Source organism: Oratosquilla oratoria, chromosome 1 (assembly GCF_046742065.1).
Source record: "Oratosquilla oratoria isolate Oo_2021 chromosome 1, ASM4674206v1, whole genome shotgun sequence".
NCBI classification, from domain to species: domain Eukaryota; kingdom Metazoa; phylum Arthropoda; class Malacostraca; order Stomatopoda; family Squillidae; genus Oratosquilla; species Oratosquilla oratoria.
In genome coordinates this window covers 34,067,860-34,075,389 of record NC_134777.1, presented here as the reverse complement: position 1 = coordinate 34,075,389, position 7,530 = coordinate 34,067,860, and the positions used below count along the sequence as shown (strand labels likewise).

General features: G+C 37.6%; 1 protein-coding gene across 4 annotated transcripts in view; it reads left to right on the top strand.

Moving 5' to 3' along the window:
- Positions 1–2,515: 2,515 nt before the first annotated feature.
- The window catches only part of snama (something that sticks like glue), a 146,239-nt gene continuing 141,224 nt past the window's right edge, over positions 2,516–7,530 (top strand). For 2 of the 4 annotated variants that reach the window (XM_076197771.1, XM_076197770.1), the window contains exon 1: positions 2,517–2,695. The gene's annotated coding sequence lies outside the window, so the exon portion shown is untranslated. Of the gene's footprint in view, positions 2,696–7,530 lie in introns of all 4 variants that reach the window. The other 2 variants (XM_076197763.1, XM_076197778.1) reach the window with 2 other exon arrangements.

The following is a 7,530-nucleotide window of genomic DNA, read 5'->3' as shown; positions in this document are numbered from 1 at the left end:
ATCATTATTACCATTACTATTAGTAGTAGTAGTATCATCATCATAATCGATATCATTATTATCATTATGACACACACACACACACACACACACACACACACACACACACACACACACATATATATACACGTTATATATATATATATATATGTTGCAAAAATAATCACAATAACGCGTGACGAAAAAATATTGCAGAAACCACAGGGAAATTAAAGTCGGAATACTGAACGTTTTCGTCTATTACGACATCCTCAGACTACAAGAAAGAAAAAATAGAGCACAATATTTATACAGAAGTATAATGTCCGATGTTTTTTTGTGACTATAACCTCTCCCAGTTTTCTTACTTCTGTATAAATATTGTGTTCTATTTTATCTTTCTTGTACTCTGAGGATGTCGTAATAGACGAAAACGTTCAGTATTCCGACTTTAATTTCCCTGTGGTTTCTGCAATATATATATATATATATATATATATATATATATATATATATATATATATATATATACATATATTAATTGATTGGGCAACTTGTGAATGTTTCCGCCAATTGCTCATACTACCGATGAAGGAAAGGCTTGAGAAAAGACAAGAAGAAATGGCCAATCTATGTAGACAACTTTATGATACAAAAATATAGCAGCTCGAGCTATATAAAATTCTAGTTGCGTCCTCTTCTCGGGTTAAGGGGCGTTGTCCCACTCTTTCGTCGGGCCTGTAAAGAAAATTACGTATCTAATACTTTTTCTGACAATTGTTTAGCATTATCGAACTATTAGAGCAACAAGGTATTTAAAACAGTTGTAAAACAGGTATTTTTGTACCATTCATGATTTTTTATCTATACATACACCAACGGCTTTTCCTCGCTTACAAGGAAAATAACCAAAAACAAAGATATAAATTCCACACCCACCTATTCCATCCACACATACTCCACTCCCATTCACCCCACTCCTTCCCTCTTATCTTGGCTCCTCCTGGAGGACAGGTCGTCCCTGCATCTTGCCTACTGCCCTGAATCAAAAGCAAGACACAGCATATCCACAGCAAGGCTGCTTCATTTAATCGACGACCCACCCCCTCTTCGTCCCCTCATCCAGAAAGAGAGAGAGAGAGAGGGAAGAAATCCCTTGGGGTTGCGTCAAAATATAATTCACACATCTCCCCAACCCACACCCATGCATCAGAGCATCATCCATACACAACCATCTTCTGTCTTCTCCCTTCCTTCCTGAATATCCCTTTTACCCCATCCACGCGTCTCATCTTTGGTCTCCCCCCTCATGTTCCCTCCTTCTACACCTCTTTTACTAATCTTTCTTCACTCATTCTTTCCGTGTGTCGAAACCAATGACCGGACAAAATTTGGGCCTATGACGTTTCGGCCGGCCATTAGAACAAAGCAGTGTCAACAGATAATCAAGTTTACTAGGCCTTTTAGGGAATTTTGACGGAGCGTTTCATGCGTCGTTCATAAATTATCAATTGTTAAGCATTTTCAGCCACCCAATTATTGTTGAAGTATGGAGCATATTACATAGAAACAATCAAAATTATTGAAAAGAAAACATACAGTTTAATAATCATTTATCATCTTTATTTACAAATACATGTTAATAAATAGCCTTTTCGACGGGGTGTTTCATGTATGTATGAAATTCACATTATTGGAAATGTACGTATTCAATAAATTTCATAGACCAAATCGTCCGTGGCAGAAAACATTCGGGATGCAACGTCCGGCATACGTTCTAATCGTCCCTACACTCTTTCATCATGCTTATCCCCCAGCTCCCTCTCCACCGCCGCTCTCCTTCTCACTTCGTTTATTACTCTATCTAGCCTAGTAACCCGTACCATACCACTTAGGTATTTCATCTCAAACATATATAATAATATAAGAATTAATACCTGACAGTTTGTGTACAAACCAATTTAACTGATTGTAATTTGGATTTGAGTAAGTTTACATTCCTTGTTTTCAATTTCATTTGTATCGTATAGAAGATATGTTATTTATTGTGTGTATCACCTCACAAGTGCACTATATATGTGCATGCTTTTTAACTAATGATTTTTGATGCTTATGGATGATGTTCGAGCGTGTACTCAAGAGCTTCCTATTTTTGTACAGCCGCATATGTATAGTGTAGGACAGTAATCCATGTCGATTAGAAAGTAAAAAATATTGGAAATCCAAACCAATATTTGGCAGAACTTGAACTAGCATAACTTTAAGTTATATGATTCATTTAATAAAGCCCAACATAATTCTAACATATATTTAATGTACCAGTAATATAACTTGATCATTGTTTGTGAAGACAGTATTACGTGAAAATAGCATGTCATGGTAGTGAAAATAGTCACTCTAAATTATTTTTATATAATATTCCTTATATTTATAAACAACAACCCTATTTGTAACAGAGAAAATATTAATAGAAATAAGATTATTTGGACATTATCATTTTTAGCTTCTGCATTTTTAATACTACATTAAAGTTTTTCTTATGACAAAGAACGAAGCCCTTGCGCCACATGATGAAAGCCCCGTAGGATGTTGTGAAAGGGGAAAAGGAAGTTGGAGTGCAAGCAATAATTTTGTCGTTTTCACCAGTGTTTTGTGCTTTTTTTCGTATCTTCCATGACTTTGTATGGAGATAAACTTCAGAGGCAATCTTTTTAAAGTAAGTGAACATTTACTTACTATCTCTTGTTAGTGCAATTGTTGGAAAGTCGTCTGCAAGCTACGACTGAATGAGAAAGTGACGCCACATTTTTTATTTGTGTTGAACATTTTCATAGGAACTTTCCTTTCCACGTTAATTTATTTCATGTGTGAATTATTTCTTATTGTGTAGGCATCGTGGAGATGCGAAAAGGGTTGATTTTTTTAAGTATGATAAACACCGCCATATGTGAGACGTACTAGTATTCAGTCTTGCATACTTGTGCTTGTTGAGAAAGGTAAGACTTCGAATGCCTAAGTGTGGATAAAGTTTGCAGAAATAGAAATTGCAACTGATCAGCAAATTTCAGACTTTTTCAGTTATTGTAACATATTCATTACCACCGATCTTCTGGGACTGGGAGGGTTTATCATCGTATGGCCTTGCATCGGATCAGTGCATCATCATGATCTATTTAGTCAGTGCACGCTTTCAGCATTGGCATTGTGGTGTTAATTTGAAATTATTGATTTAATGGTAAGAATAACTATAGCATTCAATCAACAAAACAGCCATGAATTTATTAGAGAAATATAATTCCAGAATCATGCTAACAGTAATACAAACGTGTAAGTGTAACACTCGTCTAATAGCTCGTAATGCATTGTAATATTTAAATATATCCTGACCTAATGTAATTATTCCACAAAAAAAAATGGATCTTTGAAATGCAATAATGAAAGATGAAAAATGTGTTTCAAGAATTTGGGGGAATTAATGAAGTTTCATCGCACCTGCTGACTCGTCCTTTTTTTTTTTTTTTTAAGTGCATACCCACACAATACTGCAACAAGAAATAAGTAATTAATTTTGTAAATTATAATACATCAACTTAATATACATTTTTCTTGGGAAAATGAAGTTAATACTGATTTACTAATAATCGAAGTTGTGACAGGTGAATGATACACCATGTTTGTTTGTTTTGATAGATGCTGAGGTCAAAGAAATGAAAGGACAATAAATTTATCTATTCTAATCTGCATTACCTAAGTTGTGTTTAGTAATGTGGTACCTGCAATTCCAAAGATCGTCTGGGTTGTCGTCATCACGGATGCTGAGGTCAAAGAAATGAAAAGAGAAATTTGTCTATTCTAATCTAACCTAACCTAAACTGTATTTAGTAATATGGTATCTGCAATTCTAAATATCATCTGGGTCGTTGTTGTTGTTGTTGTTGTCGTTCCCTAGACTGTCTGTCCGAGCAGTCCCGTCTCCCCAAGGAAGGCCACAGCCGAAACTGGGTTTTCCCACAAATCCTTTATAGAGTGTATGTTGTGTTGTTCGCGTGCATGATTGTGTATAATGCAGTCTTCCATTATGTGTTGTATGGTATGGGGTGAAGTGTTACATCCTGGGCAGCTGTTCACAACACGGTCGTCCAGCCTCTTCTGGTAGCTTAGAAGTGCTGGGTGGTGACCGCATCGCAGTCTGGCCAAGTGGACTCTGTCCTTACGTGGGAGAGAGGATTCAGAAGGGTGGATATCAGGGGGTCTGGCATGCAGCAGTGTGTTGTCTTTCAGTGTGTTAATGGAGCGGTGAGTGATATGATTATGAATATGTTTCCGGAGGCTGGTATTTGGTGGTTGTGGAGGAAGAGAAGAGAGTATCTGTGTGTAATAAAGGTCCTGGAGCTGCAACGTCTACGTCGTGGGACCACCCCCCAACCCCAAGAGTTGGGGGCCAAACAGCAGCATCTACCCCTGGCCATCAGCTCTACGCAGATGGCACCGATCCCCAAGGAGGAGCTACGCCTACCTGGGGGAGTACCACAATCTGGGTCGTTGTTGTCACAGGTGCTGACAGCCTGATAAAGTACTTGATCGGATGGCGGGAAATAGTTATTGCATAGCTTGAAAGAAGCTCTATTGTCTTTGTAACAGCACTTATAAATGTCACCTGCAGTTGGAGAATGCCCGGTGCACAATATGAAAGCCATCACTTGACATTGACTGGACTGGACATGCGACAACATGGCATCTCAATGCCATGCTTGCAGCATCGTTTGATAGTATATTTGGTATTTGTTCAGTTATGTACATGGGCACAATATAGTGTTAGAAAATTAGATATCAGTTTTGTAAATTATAATACATGAACGTAATATGGGATTTTCTTGGAGGAAATGAACATAAAAAAATACCTTGCCACAAACAAATATGCTAACGAACGAAGTCGGTAGCATAGGATTGGGACGCCATCTTGTCGTCTGACCGGGCTAGTTGAAACATCAGTTACAAGATGGACATCACGGTACTTCCGACAGTACCTTGTGAGGTACATATTCTTGAAGGAATGCTATGGAGCTGAAATCTATGCATTCCTTCAAGCTGAAAGAACCTTATATACCCCACAATTTGAGAGAGTGGTTGAACAACCTGCCAATGTCTCTCACGATGATGAGGACGATCCGGATGACATACAAATTGCAGGTACTGATTTATTAAACACAGGTTAGGTTTGGGTAGACGAATTTGTCATCCTTTCATTTCTTTGACGTCGGCATCTATCATAACCTGTCTTGCGACACTGCTTCTGACCCAGGGCGGTGGGCAGGGTGCAGGGATGACCCGTCATCCAGGAGGTGCTCAGATGAGAGGGAGGGTGGGAGGGGTGTGGAGTGTGTTTGGGGATGAAATGGGTGGGAGTGTTTTTATGCCTTTCCCTTTTTGGCTACCTCCCTTGGAAGGGGGAAAAAGCCTTGGTATATGTATGTATGTATCTATCATAATAAACATGGCATACCATTCATCCGGCGTGACTTCGTTACTTATGAAATCTGTTTTAGCAACTTTTTTTTTTTTTCTGCCCCAGAAAATTGCATATTACGTTGATACATTATAACTTACAAATTTGATAATTAATTTTCTATTGCTATATTGCGTCCAGGTGCAAAACTGAACATTTACTGTAAATTTGCTTTTAGCAGTATTTTTTGGCATTGATTTCCACCAAGAAAAATGTATATTATAGATGTGCACGAAACCACACGCGGCGCCACTATCGCCCATGTACTGTTTACATCCTTCTCTCAACAAATCGGTTGACAGATGGATACTAAGAACTTTTTGCACTCAAGACAGGACCTGCATCATGACACTGGAAAACACTGGTACTTCTGCCAACTGTGGTCATCACACAAAATAGAGGAGATGACCAAAATAGAAGCCCAACAGAGAAACTTGGCAAGCAAATTCCAAGGATTGCAGCACATGAGATACATGGACCAATTAAAAGAAAAAACTATTGCATGCAAACAAGATGCAAGTGCTGCCAGGTGATTCACTTGTGGTAGATCCTGGAGGGGCTCATGCCGTATGTGAATCAAACAAACCTTCACATAAGAAAAGGGCTTTTTTGTTACATCAATGACACACTGTGGAAGCTGCCATACTTTGGAATTTTGCATTGAATATGACTTCCCTCTTGAGTTGTCTAGGGGTCTCGCCTGTAACATTCAATTACCACCTGGATTGATGGCTGGCAGGTTTACCTGACCAATCCCCTAATGCAAAGCTATCCCAAGCACTTCAGGAAATTCATTGATATAGGGGAAACTGTGAAGGCTCACCTTAAATGTGTCCAAAGTGGGACAAAATTATACAAAAATGTACCTTTATGGTTGGAAGTCCTTAGAATTAGTTATCTGTGATTGCAATGGTGGAACATGCCGACAGGAGACCTTTTGGTCCATAACTAGGTTGGATAAAAAAAATTATAATATGATGATAAAATAAACGCATAGGTATAGTTAATAGTAAATAATAATAAATTGGCAGATAACTAATAATAAATGAAAAGCAAATAATAAACCAAAACAAGTAATAACAAACAAACAAATAATATAAAATAAATGGCAGGCATTACAGCATCTTGCTTACGTGATGTTAAAACAAAACTTGGTAATGTACACAATATTGATAACACGCTTCTTTTGAATTTACCTTATTGTATTTCATGGGAAGAGAGCTATGCTCGTAGTGATCCACCTTTGTATCTTTAAGCATCCAATTTGATCACTTCTTAGTATAGTTTTTGCATTCACTGTTTCCTCGTTCAATTTGTTCCCACTCTGTGTGGGAAGCTATTCTTTTCAGATCTCTTCTATAACTTTTTTTTTTTTTTTTTTTTTGTCCTTGTTTTTCTATTATCCCACTTTAGTAAATTATCTCTATCAATGACTTCAACCCCTTTCATGATTCTGTAGATGGTTAGTAGATCTCCTTATCTTTGTTCCAGGTTTGGTAGTTTGAGTTTGTCCAGTCTTTGTTCATATGTCAATTTGGAGTGTGGGTGTTTGTTTATACCCAATTTTAAGGGGGCTGTTGCGATGAATTTCCGAAAAAATCGAAATATTCGAGAAAAATTCCCTGTCATCTAGTGGCCTTTGGCAAGCCAGTCCTGAAATATTTCAGCGAAATACAAAAAAATAAAGGAGTTATGGCTATTTTTCTGACCCTCCCCCACTTCCCAGTACACCTTCGCTGCACATATGTTTGACTAAGTTATTTCATCGCAATAAAAATGGCACAAATGCTATGTATTTTGTTATTCACTAATATAGACTAGCTGGAAACATGTCCTACACAGGGATAGGAGTTCGCTCGTGAGTGAACTGAGCAAATTATTGTAAGCGAATTGTTGCTCCTTGGAGAACTTTTATTTACTTTTATTTGAAGCTATAATCATTTCAAGAATGCCTAAACATTCAAAGAAGAAACGTGTGTTTCATGAAAGCTAAGAAACTGAATCAAATTATTGAGAAAGAGTGTACTTCTGCCTCGGTTATTACT